Here is a 19620-nt window from a genome sequence, read left to right as displayed (position 1 = left end):
AGAGAAAGGAGGTATCGGTAAATAAGGACCCAATCATACTTATTTTATGAGACTTGTCCAGCCGGACAGAGGTCAAGAATTTTACTAGCATATTAATAATGTCAAAATTTCTAAAATTCATAAAGTGGGACACAAGCCTGTGTCCAGTACATACATCAAAACACGAAAAACAAAAGGTTCAAGCATGAAGCAAGGTTTGGTATAGGTAGCAAAAAAATGGGAAACAAACAATTCAACCAACACCCTTATGTATCACAATTATATAGGGTATTTGTAAGTGTCGACGGCGTTTCGATCCTATTAGGGAAATGCAAGGATCATCATCAGGACAGAGACAATAATGCCTGTAACATGAGGAGGAAGGGGAAGGAAGAGGGAGAAGGTATTAAGGTTAGGACATTAAGGACTCATGCGAGTCAAGATTTAAAAGGAGTGACAACTAAAAACCTATACGTTTCATTATCTACAATGTGCTAATAGTAATATCAATAAAGGAGGAGGGACAGTGCAGAAAGATTAAACACCTGAGAAACTAAGGCATGTACAGAAATTATGATAGGCAAGTCGATTATGGCTTAATTATACATTAACGCGTAATAATTGGTTGCACAAGGTTTTCTGTAAACCATGAATTAAGCTCTAAACATTATGACATTTATTAAAGAGTAGCTATTTGCAACGAAGGTTTGTGAATCACAAGCATATCACTGTTGAATTAGAGGCAGCCATGAGGTGTGCTATGGAACACATGCCATTATACCGGGGGTGTGATCAATTAGTGACAATTATCAACCAAGGAGTGTGCTATAGGACACATGCTGGTCATCGTAGAGGGGGTTACTAATAACGTGCTCGTGACAGCCTTACATCGGATGCTCAAAGGGTGGAGAACAGTGTGATAATTACACACGAAGAAACGGAACAATGCGCAGACCGCAGCAGCGGTTGGATCAAAGACGGTATCTGGAAGTAGACCGAGGAGACGAAGATTGAGTTAAAACCAAGTATTAATGCATCCATCCTTCCATCCACCCACCCAAATCCATCCATCCACCCACACATCCATCCACCCACACATCCATCCACCCACCCACACATCCATCCACCCACACATCCATCCACCCACCCACACATCCATCCACCCACACATCCACCCACACATCCACCCACCCATCTATGCATCCATCCATCCACCCACCCATCCATCCATCCATCCACCCACCGACACATCCATCCATCCACCCATCCATCTCCACTTCTTTCCTCCCTCTCTGATCGCTTTCGCTCCACCTCCTCCCTCTGTTTCACCCTCTCCCTCCTCCTAGAGTCGTTTTAAGGCCTTGGCAAAGTGGGCTCTGGCCCCGGGCCCCAGACTTTCAGGAGCCCCTCATAGACCTGTCTCTGTTCTCCACACAGCCCTGCCCTGATGACCTTGAATGGTTTTTAAACACAGTTTGTTTTCATATATTTGTATTACAGGTGGGTGGCAGGGATTGTGTGCAGTGACGTCAGTGAGCTGCTGCTGAGTCATTGGACACACTTTAGAGTCTGGAGCAGTCTGATTGGATCACGAATTCGCAACTGGTCTGAGCAGCGCCCCCAAAATGTTCAGTCCAGGGCCCCCAAAATCCTTAAGATGTCCCAGCCTCCCCCTTACTCTCTTTCCATCCATCCATCTAACTCCTCCCCCTCCCCCACAAGGAGAAGGGGGCCCCCTCACGGAGAAAGAGAGGGCCCCCTCCCACAATGAGGAGCAGAGGGGCCCCTCCCCCACAAGGAGAAGGGGGCCCCCTCACGGAGAAAGAGAGGGCCCCCTCCCACAATGAGGAGCAGAGGGGCCCCTCCTAGCCTACTAGAAGGGTCACCAGGGGGAGGCAGCAGCAGTCCGGGGGGGGGGGGTTATTCTGTATTTATTTCAGGATGTTTATAAAGCGTGAACGAGGCCGGAGGGAGTCGAGGCGCCTCGTATAAACATTTATTATCACAAGTTGTGCACAAGAAGAGATACACACAGTATAACACCCCTAGAGGGACAGACATCAGTAGTGGGGTACAGTGGGGTTCAGTGTCACCTGCACAAGACACGAACATCACCACAAGTCAGAAATACCCCAGGAGATCAGCACCCTCCAAGAGAGGACACTTCCGGGTTAAAGGTCACTTTTAGGGGACGGATCATTGGGGGGTGGGGGGGGGGGGGGGGGCAGCAGCATCACCGGAACCAGGTACGGGGCTCAAAGATGCGAAATGGATCAGGACATTTCCCTAATTTCCCTTATTCTGAGGGATGAACACGTGCCTCGTGTGTAGCGCCTCGTGTCTGGTGTGTGGTATTAAAGCGCCTCGGTCCGAGCCACAGCCCTGCCCCCGGCGCCACTGGGCAGGTCCAGGGGAGCAGTGTCTCTCTTCGGGGCCTGTGCATAGCGCCGCGAGGCACAGGGCGGAGTCAGAGGCGCTGTATGGGGTGGAATGAACTCTGGGCTCCACTGTCCTTAATGAGAATCCTTCACCGAGAGCTCCTGAGAGAAGCACCGAGAGGCCTGTCCACGGGTGCAGAGGAGGAGAGGCCTGTCCACAGGTGCAGAGGAGGCGAGGCCTGTCCAGGGGTGCAGAGGAGGCGAGGCCTGTCCAGGGGTGCAGAGGAGGCGAGGCCTGTCCAGGGGTGCAGAGGAGGCGAGGCCTGTCCAGGGGTGCAGAGGAGGTGAGGCCTGTCCAAGGGAGCAGTGTCTCTCTTATTTTATTTTATTTTATTTAATGCATTTTTATATAGCGCGGACTTTACCCGAAGGTGTCAGAGCGCTTCACAATAGGAACAGTAATGATACATAAGGAGACAAATTACAAGTGAGCATGTTACACAATCAAACGTTACTTTACATGAGGCAATAGTGACAATTGTGCAAGTATCAAGAGCAAAGAAAATACAAGAGGTAGCAAACGATACGTTACAAAAGGAAAAAGTGACGTGTGCAGGTTACAAGAGCATACAAAGTACACAGAGGTAAAAAAATTGCAATAAATGGCAGACACTCAAAACACTAAAACAAAGGTTACGTTACATGAGGCAGTGGTGGCCGTTGTGCATGTATCAAAAGCAAACAAAATACAAGAGGTAGCAAACGATACGTTACAAAAGGAAAAAGTGACGTGTGCAGGTTACAAAAGAGTACAAAGTACAAGTAGCGGTATACTACTGCACTAAGTGGCAGACACTCAAAACACTAAAACAAAGGTTACGTTACATGAGGCAGTGGTGGCCGTTGTGCGTGTATCAAAAGCAAACAAAATACAAGAGGTAGCAAACGATACGTTACAAAAGGAAAGGTGACGTGTGCAAGGTACAAAAGAGAACAAAGTACAAGTAGAGGTATAATACTGCAGTAAGTGGCAGACACTCAAAACACAAGAACACACTGGGAAGGCACTTCTATAGGCATGGAGAACAGAAATTCCTATAATGGAAGGACTTCCTTCAGAAAATAGAGGGCGTGGATCAAATTTGGAAGTGTCTTTGAAGGAGGAGAGCTTTGAGGTCAGTTTTGAAGGCCTGGGAAGAGGTGGTGGTCCGGAGTTGAGGCGGAAGTGAGTTCCAGATTCTCACCGCGTTGCCTGAAAAGGATTGGGCCATCGATCTTTCCTTCTTGAAAGTGGCAGGTTCAAGCAATACATTTTCTGCATTACGTGATGGTCTGGAGCCTCCAGAGAGTTTCAGTTTATTCGCCAGGTAGTGAGGGGAGGAGGAGTGCGAGGCTTTGTGGGTGATACAGGTAGTCTTGTAGATAGATCTTGCCTCGATGGGAAGCCAACGGAGGGTGGATAAAATGGGTGTGATGTGGTCGCTTCTTTTGGCCCCATATATGAAATGAGCTGCTGAATGGAGAACAGACTTCAGGGGGGACAGGTGGGATTTGGGGAGGCCAGTAAGAAGAGAATTGCAGTAGTCCAATCGGGAGAGAACCAGCGATTGGACCAGGGTTTTAAGGTCGTGCTCCGGGAAGAAGCGACGAATCCCCCAAAGAAGGCGCAGTTGGTATCGAGCAGACTTTGCAATGGAATCGATGTGGGAAAGTAGATTGAGTTTTTTGTAGAGTATGACACCAAGGGATTTTGCGCTCTTGACAATGATGGGTTTATTGTTCAGTAGATTAATCTGATCCATCCATGATTGCACTGGGAGAGGAGAAAGTGAGGAGGAGAGGAGGAGAGGAGGAGGAATTCAGTTTTGGAGGGATTCAGGATCAGTTGATGAGTTAACATCCAGTTTTGAATGGAGTCGAGAGTAGAGCTTAGGAAGGAGAGATCGTGAGTGGAGGCCACCTTGAGGTAGATTTGAGTGTCGTCCGCATATAGATGATAGTAGATCCCGGATTTACTCAGGAGATTTCCCAACGGTTCTAAATATAGATTAAACAGTGTGGGTGCAAGAATAGAGCCTTGAGGAACACCTTGACCGACCGCTAAAGGAGAGGAAAGACTGTTCGCTATTTTGATCATTTGGGATCTATCAGAGAGGAAGGAGGCAAACCATTTTAGCACAGTGCCCTCCATGCCCATTCTCTGTTGAAGAGTGTTAAGGAGAGTGTTGTGATTGACAGTGTCAAAGGCTGCAGAAAGGTCAAGGAGAATTAGAAGACAAGACTCCCCCTAATCGAGAATCCGCAGCGCGTCATCAATCACTTGCAGCAGGGTTGTTTCAGTGCTGCAGTTTTGAATGAAGCCGCACTGGAAATTGTCCAGAAGATCATTGTCCTTGATATGGCGAGAGAGTTGTTGCGCTACACATCTTTCTGTGATTTTAGCAAGTAAAGGTAGGTTAGTGATGGGACGGTAGTTGTTGAGGTCGTTCGCATCAGCGGTGGGTTTTTTAAGCAGAGGGGTGACCTGCAAAGTTTTGAAGGAAACCTTGACTGAGGGAGAGGTTGACCAGAGTGGTCCAATAGGAAAGAGAATGGGTATAGAAGTCAATAGCAATGGCACTAGGGATGGGGTCAAGAGAATGGTTGGAGGGCTTTGTATCGAGGATGCATTTAAGGAGGGCATCATCAGAGATGTGGTCAAAGTTTTGCCAAATGGTTAAGGATTTGCGCTCCTCTGTAGGGGTAGGATGAATGACCTTATCTACAAGTGATTTCACCTTTTCGTCAAAGAATATAGCGAACTCCGCTGCCTTCTTTGTGGAATCCTCCAATTTGGAGGTTGGGGGAGAGCTGTTTGGGTTCTTGATGAGGTCGAATAGTTTTTTGAGTCTATTTTTGGCTGAGTCAAGGAGGGATTTGAAGTGCAACGCTTTTCCAAGGAAGATGTGCTTGTGGTACTTGGATCTTGCTGAACGAAGCGTGGCCAAATTTTCGGTGGAGGGCGCTTGCCTCCATTGTTTCTCAAGGACTCTTAAGTACTTCCTTTCTTCATAGAGGGATTTGTTGAACCAAGGTGCTGAGGGAGTGGGCCTTTTCTTTTCACTTTGGAGAGAACATTATTGATTTCGACTGCAAGGACTGTGAGGCATTGGGAGGTGAGTTTGTTAACATCCAGGTTTGGGTCTAGCCTTGGAAGTGATAGCAAAGCAGAATCACAGAGGGTACCGAGGTCAATATTTTTAGTGTCACGGAACCAGGAAGTAGCCCTCTTAGGCTGGCCAAGAGTTATAGAGTTCGATAGGTGAAGAGAGAATGGGATGAGGAGGTGGTCAGACCAGTCTACATGAATAGGGGTAGCGATAGTCAGCAAGCCTGCTTTAGAAATAACAAGGTCCAGGGTTGAGCCCTTAGAGTGTGTTGTTTCAGTGCAGTGTTGGATAAGATCGTTTGCAGAGAGGAAGGTGGCCAGCAAATTCGCAGAGGTGTCTTGAGGCGAGCCCCAGTGGACATTGAAGTCACCCACGAAGATCTGATTGTCACTTTGCGAGTATTGGTCGCTGATGAAGTCAGTGAATTCCTCCATAAACGAAGGGCCGCTATCAGGCGGGTGGTAGATAACATGGAATCTGAGAGGTGAGCGGTGGTGCAATTGAAGCTCAAGAGATAGGCATTCAAAAGTGCGGAAGGAGCTGTTAGGAAAAGCCTTAAGTTGAAGGGAGTTTCTAAAGATGACTGCAGCACCTCCGCCAACTTTGTCAATTCTGTCATTTCTAAATATAGAATAGCCTGTGGGTACAAGGAGATCAAACATAGAGTGAGAGGTATCGTTGAACCAGGTCTCTGTGAGGAAGAGCATGTCAATATTGTGCAGGATGATGGTATCGGAGATTTCAAGTTTGTGTTTTATAGCAGATCTGCAGTTGTGGAGCATACAGCGCAGCTCTGTCGCGACTGTTTTGGTGACGGGGGCACTTGGGCTGTGAGGGGTGATGGGGATATTGTACTTATATGAGGGCACTCGGGAGGGTTTAGGTGGATGAGTGGTTCTGACAGAGGAGATGGTCTGAATAGTGTAGATAACAGAGTTACTGGGAAGTGAAAGTGGAAGAAGGGTGGCGTTCGAGTGCTTGTGTGAATTTGCAGACGACAATCTATGCTTGGCTATTATGGGGTGTGGGGGCGAGGTGCATCTCGTGGGAGGGTGAGTGTTTTCCCAAGGAATTGAGGTGTAAGGAAAAGTCGAAATCTTGGAGCTTAAAAGTGAAATGGTAGCTTCAAGTTGGGAGATGGAGGTGATTAGAGAGCCTAGCTTATCTTCCAGAGAGAGTAAGGCAGAGCACGGCATGTTGGGTGGCTCGATGGAAACAGGAGGGGGTGCACTTGGCGGTGGAAGGCAGGGAGAGGTGGGGGAACGGGAGGGGAGTAGGGGTATAGGGTTCAGAGGTGGGGAAAGGTTTTGAATGAGAGCAGGAGTTGGTGCACCAGGGGTGGGAGGAGAGTTGTCGTTGTTGGCGTTGCAAGAAGGATAGGAGTTAAGGACAAAATTAGGGGGCGATAGGAGAGGAGTGCGGCGGTGGGGCGGAAGGAGAGGGGAGGAGTGTGTGGAGTCATAGGGGTGAAGGAGGTTTGGGAGGAAGAGAGGGGAGGGGGTTGGAGAGGTCCTGGTAGCTAGGTGAGGTGGCTGTGAGGAAGCGGGCATCTGGCAGAATGAGGGGGGTTGGGAGATAGGGAAGTTGAAGAAAGGAAGTGGTTCTGCTCGGTCCGAGGGAGGGAAAGGGTTACCAGGGGGGGAAAGGGGGTAGCACAGCATTGCTGGAGGAGTGTGGGGAAGGAGAGAGATGGAATGTATTTGTGGGGAAATCGGGGTATATAGTGAGGGGAGGAAAAGCAGAGAGGAGGAGGGAATAAGGGGAAAGTTAACTGGGGTAGAATGCTGGAGGAGAGGTGGTCTAAGGAGGGGGGTGGCCAGTAGGGATAGGGGGGAGGGGATGAGAATGGAGTGCCGGGACGGTGCAGAATGGACGAGGAGCGTGTTAGCTAGTGGTAAGGCTGAAGTGAAGGGGGGGGGGGCATACTTTGAGGCGGAAGAATGGGAGGGGAGGGCAGAGGGGAGAGAAGAGGGTTGACCTGTGCCTCCCAAGGGTGCAGTCTATTGGAGAGTGGGGGGGTTAAGGGAGGAGAAAGGGAGTAATTGGTGGAGCTAGATGAAGAGTCAAGGGATAGCCCGGTCGCAGGGGAGGGCAGTAGGGAAGGGAAGAGGTGGTCAAAGAGAGAGAGATAGGTGTCTTTAGCTTGGATCATGACAGTGCCGTTGTTATAGAGTGAGATAGTGAGGGAGCCTTTGAAACACCCAGAGGGGGACATTTTTAGCTGTTTCCCTTGAGGGATAGAGGAGGAGGAGGTGACGTTAAGGGAGTTGTAAAAGCTGGTAGACCAGGAGGGTATGTCGTGCGTGAAAAAAAGGAGATCGTTTTTGAGCCTCCCATAACGACCATTGTAAAACTGATCAACAAAAAAGGGAATCAGGGAAACATTCAATGGTGTTATGCTTGAAACGTTTTGCTGCAGCTTTAGTCAGGTTAGAAGGGTAAATGATTTTGTAGCAATTAATTCCAGACTTAATTCGAGTGGTGGCCATGTTGGGAAATTGTGAAGGAGGAGCTTGGTGGGGGTATGAGAAGGGTGTTACTAGAAAAGCGGTGGTGAGGAGAAGTATGAGGACAAGAAGGGGGTACATAATCCAGACGTCGGGTGAAGGGAACTGAGCTATTGTGGAGTCAGGAAAGTGAGGCGGTTAGGGATAGGTTGTTACTTCAGAACAGGGCTGAATCAACAAGATAGGACTGAAGATGGAGCGGTGTAAGAGGAAAATCACTGTACTTATCATCCTGTGACATAAACCACATTAAGCACAGCATCACAATAGGCCCCAAACGCATTGTACGCCCAAGATCTCAACAGTCTAATATAAGACACTAACCTCCTAAGTATCTCCAACAGTAGGGGCAAAAAGCACAGGGTGGAACATAATCTCACTAGAATAAACCAAAGTATGCAAGAGAACCTCAAAATCATAACACATTTAGAGGTAGCCAGAACAGGGACCGAAACTCAAACTACATGAAATACATAAGGGCCATCTCAGACACCTCTCCGTCGTGATTTGAAACCCGGTGTTTGTCTGCTGGGGGAAGGAAGTTCGAGACTTTATTCGTCGCTATGGATATTGTCCGCTTGGGTGGCATAGGAGCTGACCCCGCCTGGCTTCTTCTGATGTGGCTTGAGAGGATTAACACAGTGGATCATGATGGCACCCGGGCTCAGGGAAGCACAACTGCTGCGACTGACCAGGCTCTGTGGCACCGTGGACACCCCAGGGCGGTTGTTCGTATTGTAGCTGAAAGAAGGTGTGGACAGCAAATTAGGAGCAGTGGGGCCTCATCACACGCTCAACATGGCTGGAAGTGACAGGGGTGAGATGGTTGCCAGTTGAGCTACTTTGCTCAGGCCTGGTTCAGGGCTTGGGTGCAGGCCTCCCTGGAGGGATGACCGGTACATCCTCGTTTAGGGCCTGTTTTGGTAGGGTTTTCAGTCAGCACTCGCCCGCCAGCTGTCTCAAATGGCCCCTTCTGAAGGCGAGGGGTAGAATAGTTGCTGCTCCTTTGGCTGAAGCTGACTCTGTAATGGCTCCTGTGTCCGTATTGGCCGCCATTTTAAGGTCAGGCGTGGCAGGAGAACTCACGAGGCCCCCCTCTGCATTTCCTCCCTCCACATGCAGCGTTTCCACAGGCTATCGTTCCCGCCCGAGTGTACGTCTCCCTGGGGGGCCGCCAAATGACTGCACTGTCCAGCTCCCGCACCCGCCCGGGGATCGGGAATCTGATGTTGCGACACCCTTGCTGCCGGGCTCCCAGGCAGTTCGCACACCTTACCCCCCGGAGTACAGCAGCAGGAGATTGGCCGAGATCGGGTAGAACAGCTGAAGGTCTCTACCGGGAGCGCACTCGTCACGACTCACTGTACCCGGCGCCGGGGACACTCATGGCCGCCATGTTGCCCCGATCTCAGGCCTCCGTGCAGGATCGCAGTGCGGCGTTCAGGGGCGGTACTGAGGCTCGATCAGCGGATCCTCTGCCGCTCCAGACCCCTGGACATCACAGGGTCGTCCTCAGGCCCAGGGTGCAGTCTGAGGCGCTGTATGAGATGGAATGAACTGTGGGCTCCTCTGTCCTTAATGAGAATCCTTCCCCAAGAGCTCCTGTGAAAAGCACCGAGAGGCCTGCCCATGGGTGCAGATTAGGTGGGAGCAGAGGTGAGGCCTGTCCAGGGGTGCAGAGGAGGTGAGGCCTGTCCATGGATGCAGAGGAGTTGAGGCCTGTCCAGGGGCAGAGGAGGAGCCCTCTCCAGGTGTGCAGAGGAGGAGAGGCTTGTCCAGGGGTGCAGAGGAGGTGAGGCCTGTCCAGTGTACAGAGTAGGTGAGGCCTGGCCAGGGGTGCATGGGAGGTGAGGCCTGTCCTGTCCAGGGGGTGCAGAGGAGGTGAGGCCTGTCCAGGGGGTGCAGAGGAGATAGGGCCTGTCCAGGGAGGTGCAGAGGAGGTGAGGCATGTCCAGAGGGGTTCAGAGGAGGTGAGGCCTGTCCAGAGGGTGCAGAGGAGGCGAGGCCTGTCCAGGGGTGCAGAGGAGGTGAGGCCTCTCCAGGGGTGCAGAGGAGGTGAGGCCTGTCCAGAGGGGTGCAGAGGAGGTGAGGCCCGTCCTGGGGGCAGAGAAGCTGAGGCCTGTCCAGAGAGGTGCAGAGGAGGTGAGGCCTCTCCAGGGGTGCAGAGGAGATGAGGCCTGTCCAGGGGGGCACTGAGAAGGTGAGACCTGGCCAGGGGTGCATGGGAGGTGAGGCCTTGTGAGAAGTTGGCCTGATATATGATGTCACTAATTCTAGTGTACACCTTGTATCAGTCCAAACAACCCTTATGGTGATTGGTTGTAAAGTCAACCTTATAGACCAGCTATCCTAGTGGTAGCATGGACAAGAGCAGTCTTAGGCTAAACTCTGTATGGCATGTGAAGCCAGCTGTGATACCATTTGTAACCCCTTGAATACCAAATGAAAGGACACCACAACAGATATATATAAAAATATAATGTATTTATTCTAATCAAGCCCTCAGCACTCTTTATGAGATTTGGGGTAACTACAACACAGTCCTATTTAAGCATACATAAGTCACACAGGTAAGTAATACAGTTAGGCCCTAGGGGCCACGCAAACCATATACTAAGTAAGTGGTATAAGGACCACTGTCACGGAAATAGGATAGGCCTAGGCCTAGGCCTAGGGAATCGCTGGGGCTACACTACACTACCAAGAGTTAGGAAGTGGGAGGCCCACGGGATTCAGGTGCAGAGTGGAAACACTCACGCGTAATGCGTAAAAGTCGATAGAAATAGTAGTTATTAGAAATTAAGAGGTTTAGGACACTTCTGGAGTAGCTAGGAGTTCGAGACTTGGAAACTAGACCCTAGGATAGTCACTACCCTTGTGAGCACCGAAGTACCCAAGTTACCTAGCCCACGGGCTGCTGGTGCATAGGTGTGAACTTGCGTCGGGTTTCGTCGTGGATTTCTATGGATGCCTGAAGGAAAGTTGCTGACAGGCAGTCAGTGAAGAGTGTCCGGTGGATCCCAAGGTGGGGATCAAGAAGGAAGGAACCTGCAAGCAGAAGGGACAGAGTCAAAGTCACTAGCCAGGAGCCAGGAAGGAACCAGGCGATGTCGTGAAGATACAGGTGAAGAGGTGAAGCTTGTCGCAGCAGCCACGGGTACCAGGAGGCGTCGAGGACGACCAGGACCAGGAGGTGAGCTATCCCACGAAGGCTCTTGCTGTCGGCGGCGTCGATGTCGAGTTAGGACCCAACACGCCTTGGCAAGCGGAACCCACGCAGGATGGAGGACTTGCTTCTGGTGCAGACCAGGAAGGTCTGGGGTGCTTCTCTTTCACAGAGGAGTGGGTGCCAGTCTGGAGGAGCCGGACCAGCAAGATGAAAACAAAGGTTCGACGTCGTAGAGGTCACTAGCCAACGGGCCAGCAACCGGACAACACGTTGAACAACACAAGTGCAGAAGGGCCCCACGCAGAACACGTGAAGTGTGGGGAGCTGCTCTTCTTTGCAGATGGTGCTCGGGATTGGGGCTTCTCAATTCCCCAAGCACAGCCTCGAGGAAGCCTCAGAAGTCGCGCTAGTCAGTTACTAGCCACTTTTCCCTCGTCGCCGGTCCCACATCCCTCGTCACCTCCAAGGGTCTCAGCTTTGCTGTCGATGTGGATCTGGTTCAGAGGTGTCTGGAAGTCTCGGCACTGGTCAGTCTCTGCAGTCGTCCCTCGTAGGATCAGTCGCAAAGCAAGCAGCGGTCGCTGGATGGTGCCTGGTTGCCCAGGGTGGTCACTCCTTGGCCACAAGAGAGATTCTTCAGTCTTCTTCCTGAGGTCCAATGTCGAAGGTCCAGAGTTTCTGTTCAAGTTGCAGATTCAGGATAATCTAATTTAGCAGGGCTCAGCTACCTACTGATATACTGGGCTAGTGGGCTGGGCTACCTGCAAGGTCCCTCCTATGGGTGGGACCAGGAAGGGGAGTGGCTACACCCCCTTTCCTTTGTCCAGTTTCGCGCCAGAGCTGGGGCTGGAGTGCCCCAGCGCCGGTTTGAACTGGACTATGCATGGGACACCTTGTGTGCCCCAGGCATGTCTCATTGCTTTCAGCCCTTCCTGCCCCAATACACTAAAGTCTGCCTGGGGAGGTGCTAGCACCTCCCCAAGCAGGAAACCTATTGTCCAGGCCTCCATGGCTGGGAGGACTCCCAGCTGCAGGAGGTCAGACACGTGTCTGTGGCAGCAGCATCCATTTTGTGATGCTGAGGCTTTGGTGAGAGTTAAACAGCAAAGTATGATTTTAACATGTCTCTCCCTCTAGAAGGGAGGAATAATATCCTCATCATTTGAAATGGTATGGGGGTATTATTCCAAAGTGTTAGACACCTTACACGACATGTTTTGATAAAGCCAAACCATAGTTACCATAACCGTTTAAGATTATAAGGTACTTTAAGAGTATATGGTAGGCTATATCATAGAACAGCTATAAGGACATGGTTCCGAAAGCTGCAGACAGGCTCAGCTCATGCTAGAGCACCATCTCACATGTTACCAAGCACTCTGCCTCCAGGATTGTTAAGGCCTGCCATAGGAGTGGCTGATAGGTACACATGTGTCTATATATAAGGTAGGTATAGGAATACTACACCTAAGCAAGGGGTGATTACACGACCTTGCCCCAGCTGAGTGATCAGCCAGTTGTGTCATAATGGAAGGCCAGGGGTGGCATAATACATGCTGCAGCCCCTGGTAGGCCTAGGGTACACCTATGCCCTGGGTACCTAGGGTACACTGTACAGGGTCCAATAAGGTGATCCTTACCAATTGGGTATGTACCTAGGGTACATGGAGTCCATTTTAAAGAGAGAGCAGACAGCCTGAGACCCTGAATGGCAGGATCTCAGGCCAACTAGGTCGAAAAACCAGCTAGACACTAGGCAAAAAGATGGGGGAAACCATAGTCAGATGTTCACCTTCCTACAGGCCTGTCCTGTCCAGGGGGTGCAGAGGAGGTGAGGCCTGTCCAGAGGGGTGCAGAGGAGGTGAGGCCTGTCCAGGGGTGCAGAGGAGCTGAAGACTGTCCAGGGGGGTGTAGAAGAGGCGAGGCCTGTCTGGGGTGCATAGGAGGTGAGACCCGTCCTGGGGGCAGAGAAGCTGAGGCCTGTCCAGAGGGGTTCAGAGGAGGTGAGGCCTCTCCAGGGGTGCAGAGGAGATGAGGCCTGTCCTGTCCAGGGGGTGCAGAGGAGATGAGGCCTGTCCAGGGGGGCACTGAGAAGGTGAGGCCTGGCCAGGGGTGCATGGGAGGTGAGGCCTGTCCTGTCCAGGGGGTGCAGAGGAGGTGAGGCCTGTCCAGAGGGTGCAGAGGAGGCGAGGCCTGTCCAGGGGTGCAGAGGAGGTGAGGCCTGTCCAGAGAGGTTCAGAGGAGGTGAGGCCTGTCCAGAGGGGTTCAGAGGAGGTGAGGCCTCTCCAGGGGTGCAGAGGAGGTGAGGCCTGTCCAGAGGGGTGCAGAGGAGGTGAGGCCTGTCCTGGGGGCAGAGAAGCTGAGGCCTGTCCAGTGGGGTTCAGAGGAGGTGAGGCCTCTCCAGGGGTGCAGAGGAGGTGAGGCCTGTCCAGAGGGGTGCAGGGGAGGTGAGGCCTGTCCAGAGGGGTGCAGGGGAGGTGAGGCCTGTCCAGTGGTGCAGAGGAGGTGAGGCTTGTCCAGAGGCCTGTCTAGGGGGTGCAAAGGTGAGGCCTGTTCAGGGGTTCAAAGGAGGTGAAGCATGTCCTTTTCGGGGGGCTGTTGCAAAGGAGGTGAAGTCTGTCCAGGGGGTGCAGAGAAAGTGGGCCTGTCCAGAGGTGCAGAGGAGACGAGGCCTCTCCAGGGGTGCAGAGGAGATGAGGCCTGTCCAGGGGGGCACTGAGAAGGTGAGGCCTGTCCTGGGGATGCAGAAGTGAGGCCTGTTCAGGGGGTGCAGATGTGAGGCCTGTACAGTGGGTGCAGAGGAGGTGAGGCCTGCCCAGGTGGGGTGCATAGGAGGTGAGGTCTGACCACAGAGTTCAGAGGAGCTGAGGCCGGTCCAGTGGGTACACAGGTGAGGCCTGTTCAGGGGGTGCAGAGGAGGTGAGGCCTGTCCAATGGGGTGCAGAGGAGGTGAGGCCTGTGCAGGGGGTGCAGAGGAAGTGTGGTCTGTCCAGGGGATACAGAGGAGGTGAGGCTTGTGCAGGGGGTACAGAGGGGGTGAGGCTTGTGCAGGGGGTGCAGAGGAGGTGAGGACTGTCTAGGGGGTGCAGAGGAGGTCAGGCCTGTCTAGGGGGTGCAAAGGTGAGGCCTGTTAAGTGGTACAAAGGAGATGGAGCATGTCCTTTCTTTGGGTGGGGGGTAGCAAAGGAGGTGAAGCCTGTCCAGGGGGTGCAGATGAGGTGAAGCCTGTCCAGGGGGTGCCGAGCAGGTGAGGCCTGGCAAGGGGGTGTCGAGGAGGTGAGGCCTGTCCAAGGGGTGCGAAGGAGATAGGGCCTGTCCCAGGAGGTGTAGAGGAGGTGAGGCCTGTCCAGGGGTGCGGAGGAGGTGAGGCCTGTCCACGGGGGTGTAGATGAGGTGAGGCCTGTCCAGGTGGGTGTAGATGAGGTGAGGCCTGTCCAGTGGTGCAGAGAAGGCAAGGCCTGTCCTGGGGTGCAGAGGGGAAAAGGCCTGTCTAGGGGGGTACAGAGAAGGTGAACCTGTCCAGGGGTGCAGAGGAGGTGAGGCCTGTCCAGGGGGTGCAGAGGTGAGGTTTGTACAGGGGGTGCAGATGTGAGGCCTGTACAGTGGGTGCGTAGGAGGTGAGGCCTGTCCTTTTTGGACGGGGTGCAAAGGAGTTGAGGTCTGACCAGTGGGTTCAGAGGAGGTGAGGCCTATCCAGTGGGTGCCGAGGTGAGGCCTGTTCAGGTGGTGCAAAGGAGGTGAGGCCTGTCCAAGGGGGTGTAGAGGAGGTGAGGCATGTCCAGAGGGGGTGCAGAGGAGGTGAGGCTTGCCCAGGAAGAATGGGGTGCAGACGAGATAAGGCCTGTCCAGGGGGTAGAGGTGGTGTGGCCTGTCCAGGGGGTAGAGGAGGTGTGGCCTGTCCAGAGTGGCATAGAAGGTGAGGCCTGTCCAGGGGGTGCAGAGGAGGTGAGGCCTGTCTAGGGGGTACAGAGGAGGTAAGCCTGTCCAGGGGAATGCAGAGGAGGTGAGGCCTGTCAATGGGGATGCCGAGGAGGTGAGGCCTGCCCAGGGGGTGCAGAGGAGGAGAGGCCTGGCCAGGGGTGCATAGGAGGTGAGGCCTGTCCTGTCCAGGGGGTGCAGAGGAGGCGAGGCCTCTCCAGAGGGTGCAGACGAGGCAAGTCCTGTCCAGGGGTGCAGAGGAGGTGAGGCCTGTCCTCAGGGGTGCAGAGGAGGTGAGGCCTGTCCAGGGGTGCAGAGGAGGTGAGGCCTGCCCAGAGGGGTGCAGAAGAAGTGAGGCCTTTCCAGGTGTGCAGAGGAGGTGAGGCCTCCTGTCCAGGGGTGCAGAGGAGGAGAGGCCTGTCCAGGGGTGCAGAGGAGGAGAGGCCTGTCCAAGGTTGCAGAGGAGGTGAGGCCTTTCCCGGGGTGTAGAGGAGGAGAGGCCTGTCCCGAGGGGTTCAGGGGAGGTGAGGCCTGTCCAGGGGTGCAGAGGAGGTGAGGCCTGTGCAGGGAGTGCAGAGGAATTGTGGTCTGACCAGGGGGTAGAGGAGGTGAAGCCTGTCCAGGGGGGCAGAGAAGGTGGGGCCTTTCAAGGGGGTACAGAGGAGGTGAGGCTTGTGCAGGGGGTGCAGAGGAGGTGAGTTCTGTCTAGGGGGTGCAGAGGAGGTGAGGCCTGTCTAGGGGGTACAAAGGAGGTAAGCCTGTCCAAGGGGTGCAGAGGAGGTGAGGCCTGCCAAGGGGGTGCAAAGGTGAGGCTTGTTAAGTGGTACAAAGGAGATGAAGCATGTCCTTTTTTGGGGGGGCGGGGGATGCAAAGGAAGTGAAGCCTGTCCAGGGGTGCGGAGGAGGTGAGGCCTGTCCAGGGGGGTGCAGAGGTGAGGTTTGTTCAGGGGGTGCAGATGTGAGGCCTGTACAGTGGGTGCGTAGGAGGTGAGGCCTGTCCTTTTTGGGCGGGGTGCAAAGGAGTTGAGGTCTGACCAGAGGGTGCAGAGGTGAGGCCTGTTCAGGTGGTGCAAAGGAGATGAGGCCTGTCCAAGGGGGTGCAGAGGAGGTGAGGCCTGTCCAGGGGGTGCAGAGGAGATAGGGCCTGTCCAGGGAGGTGCAGAGGAGGTGAGGCATGTCCAGAAGGGGTGCAGAGGAGGTGAGCCTTGCCCAGGAAGAGTGGGGTGTAGACGAGGCCTGTCCAGGGGGTGCAGAGAAGTCGAGGTCTGTCCAGGGGGTAGGGGAGTTGTGGCCTGTCTTGAGGGGCATAGAAGGTGAGGCCTGTCCAGGGGGTGCAGAAGCGGTGAGGCCTGTCTAGGGGGTACAGAGGAGGTAAGCCTGTCCAGGGGAATGCAGAGAAGGTGAGGCCTGTCCAGGGGGATGCAGAGTAGGTGAGGCCTGCCCAGGGGGTGCAGAGGAGGCGAGGCCTGTCTAGGGGGTGCAAAGGTGAGGCCTGTTCACGGGTGCAAAGGAGGTGAAGCATGTCCTTTACGGAGGGGGTTGCAAAGGAGGTGAAGCCTGTCCAGGGTTGCAGAGGAGGTGATGCCTGTCCAGGGGTTCAGATGAGGTGTGGCCTGTCCAGAGGGGTGCAGAGGAGGTGAGGCTTGTCCAGAGGTGCAGAGGAGGTGAGGCCTGTCGAAGGGGGGCAGAGGAGGTGAGGCCTGTCCAGAGGGGGATGCAGAAGAGGTGAGGCCTGTCCAGGGTACAGAGAAGGTGAGGCCTGTCCAGGGGGGTGTAGAAGAGGTGAGGCCTGTCCAGGGTTGCATAGGAGGTGAGGCCTGTCCGAGGGGCGGAGGAGCTGAGTCCTGTCCAGAGGGTGACGAGGAAGTGAGGCCTCTTAAGGGGGTGCAGAGGAGGTGAGACCTGTCCTGTGGTGCAGAGGAGGCGAGGCCTGCCCAGGGGTGCAGGGGAGATAAGGCCTGTCTAGGGGGGTGCAGAGGAGGTGGACCTATCCAGGTGTGCAGAGGAGGTGAGGCCTGTCCAGAGGGTGGAGAGGAAGTGAGGCCTCTTAGGGGGGTGTAGAGGAGGTGAGGCCTCTTAAGGTAGTGTAGAGGAGGTGAGGCCTGTCTAGGGAGGTGCAGAGGAGATGAACCTGTCCAGGGGTGCAGAGGAGGTGAGGCCTGTCCAGGGGGTGCAGAGGTGAGGTTTGTTCAGGGGGTGCAGTTGTGAAGCTTGTACAGTGGGTGCAGAGGATGTGAGGCCTATCCAGGAGGAGTACGTAGGAGGTGAGGCCTGTCCTTTTTGGGTGGGGTGCAGTGGAGGTGAGGTCTGACCAGGTGGTTCAGAGGAGGTGAGGCCTATCCAGTGGGTGCAGAGGTGAGGCCTGTTCAGGGGGTGCAAAGGAGGTGAGGCCTGTGCAAGGGGGTGCAGAGGAGGTGAGGCCTGTCCAGGGGGTGCAGAGGAGATAGGGCCTGTCCAGGGAGGTGCAGAGGAGGTGAGGCATGTCCAGAGGGGGTGAAGAGAAGGTGAGGCTTGCCCCGTAAGAGTGGGGTGCAGACGAGGTGAGGCCTGTCTAGGGGGTGGAGAGGAGGTGAGGTCTGTCCAAGGGGTAGAGGAGGTGAGGCTTGTCAGAGGTGGTGAGGCCTGTCCAGGGGTGCAGAGGAGGTGAGGCCTGTCTAGAGGTGGATGCAGAAGAGGTGAGGCCTGTCCAGGGGTGCAAAGGAGGTGGGGACAAAACGGAGTTCCTCATCCTCGGCTCCAACCCTTCAGCCTGGGACGGCTCCTGGTGACCGACGGCACTGGGGGCAGCCCCGACACCCACCGACCACGCACACAACCTGGGAATCATCCTCGACTCTACGCTCTCCATGACCAAGCAAGTCAACGCCGTCTCTTCCTCCTGCTTCAACACCCTCCGCATGCTCCGCAACATCTACAGGTGGATCCCGACAGATATAAGAACAGTCACCCAGGCCTTCGTCAGCAGCAGACTCGACTACGGAAACACCCTTTACGCGGGAGCCCCGACCAAGCTCACCAAACAACTGCAACGCATCCAAAACGCCTCTGCACGACTGATCCTCGACGTACCATGCCAAGGCCACATCACCTCCCACCTGAGAAACCTGCACTGGCTGCCCGTCAACAAGAGGATATCCTTCAAGCTCCTCATCAACGCACACAAGGCACTCCACAAGACCGGCCCAGCCTACCTCAACAGATGACTTTCCTTCTACATGCAAAGTAGGTGCACAAATGATGGTCAGCGCGTTTCGGACCCACTACATCATCTTTTCAAGGGTTCTTCTTAGGACAAAGAACTGATATTCACTCTATAACAAAACACAGAAAATTACACAAAATTCATACAACAATATCAAACAGCTTAAATAGAATTTGGGTTCTCTTAGCTTATCATCAAAAAACACCTTTACTTCATTTGATTTGAGTTTATTAGCACCACTATGCTAACGTTGACTTGAATGATGAAATGAAAAAGATAGATTATTTATCACTGAGATGCCTCTAACACCACCTACACAAGTGCTAACTATAACAGCCACTCTCAAAACCAGACCTCTACGAGTATATACTCACAGGCAATAGGGTCAAACAACCCACTTCTGTCATGCGATCACCAGTAGAACAATCTACAAACAAATGGATGAATTAAACAAGGACTATACCATGTCCGTACAAGCTTCCGGTAGACAGAGCGGTGTGCATACCGTGACATAAGCAACTTGAAAAGCATTGAAACCCAAGTCGGGAAGGGCATCGGGTTTTGCCACTTATTTAAACCAATTTGTGCGCTCCCGCCTAAAATGGAGAAAGTGTGTGTCAAGGCTAGCAACTATGGTTCTAATGGCACGGGAGCAGAACGACGCTGTTTCCAATGCCCCTCTCAGAACCTCCCTGCTTATTATTTTAATAAACCATTGCAGGTTAGTATCAAGGGGGGCAAGGGGAATGGGACAGAGAAGAGACAGCTCCCAACACTCTGCGTGTTCTGCCAATCTTCTATTCTTCTTCTTAGTGTTCTTGTAGTGCTAAAACACATATGTAATGTAACTTTACTTTTCCATTTATCTAATAATGACTTACTTTCTTGAACATTTAAGGTTGCTCGCCTTACCAGGATATGATTGGGAGCCTTCTTCTCTTCTTATTTCTCTTTTGCTTTCTTCTAAATTTATGAAGAGAAGTGCAGTTCAGTGATCTTCTTTCTTCTTTTCCAGAGACGACCTGCGCCTATCCTACTTCACTTCCTTCACAAGAAATGATACAGGTAAGTCTAAGTTTTATTTATTTAATTGTGTAATGATGTGCTTCTTATTTCTATTTTTGTACTTACAGTGTGTTGAACTGAACTGGCCGTATTAAATGGGGTTCTGAGAATTCTTGTCTCTGCCTTTCTTTCTTGTACCACTGACTTGATAAAGGCTTTTAGCTTCGTAGTATAAATTGCAGTTATGTGGTTCTTATCTAATTTTCCCTTAAGCTCTTCATGTGCTTGAAAAACTTCTTGATTTATGGAGCGC

At 53.0% G+C, this 19620-nt stretch overlaps 1 protein-coding gene across 1 annotated transcript in view; it reads left to right on the top strand.

The window, feature by feature from the left end:
* The first annotated feature begins 2543 nt into the window (after positions 1–2543).
* LOC146839210 (uncharacterized) overlaps positions 2544–19620 on the top strand; it is a 261732-nt gene continuing 244655 nt past the window's right edge. Inside the window, exons 1-2 of the mRNA XM_085600018.1 lie at positions 2544–2701; positions 19318–19367. The gene's annotated coding sequence lies outside the window, so the exon portion shown is untranslated. The remainder of the gene's footprint in view (positions 2702–19317; positions 19368–19620) is intronic.

The sequence above is a fragment of the Triturus cristatus genome, chromosome 4_2, assembly GCF_964204655.1.
Source record: "Triturus cristatus chromosome 4_2, aTriCri1.1, whole genome shotgun sequence".
Classification (NCBI taxonomy): domain Eukaryota; kingdom Metazoa; phylum Chordata; class Amphibia; order Caudata; family Salamandridae; genus Triturus; species Triturus cristatus.
Note: the sequence above shows the minus strand (reverse complement) of the source record. Positions and strands in the feature narration are given on the sequence as shown.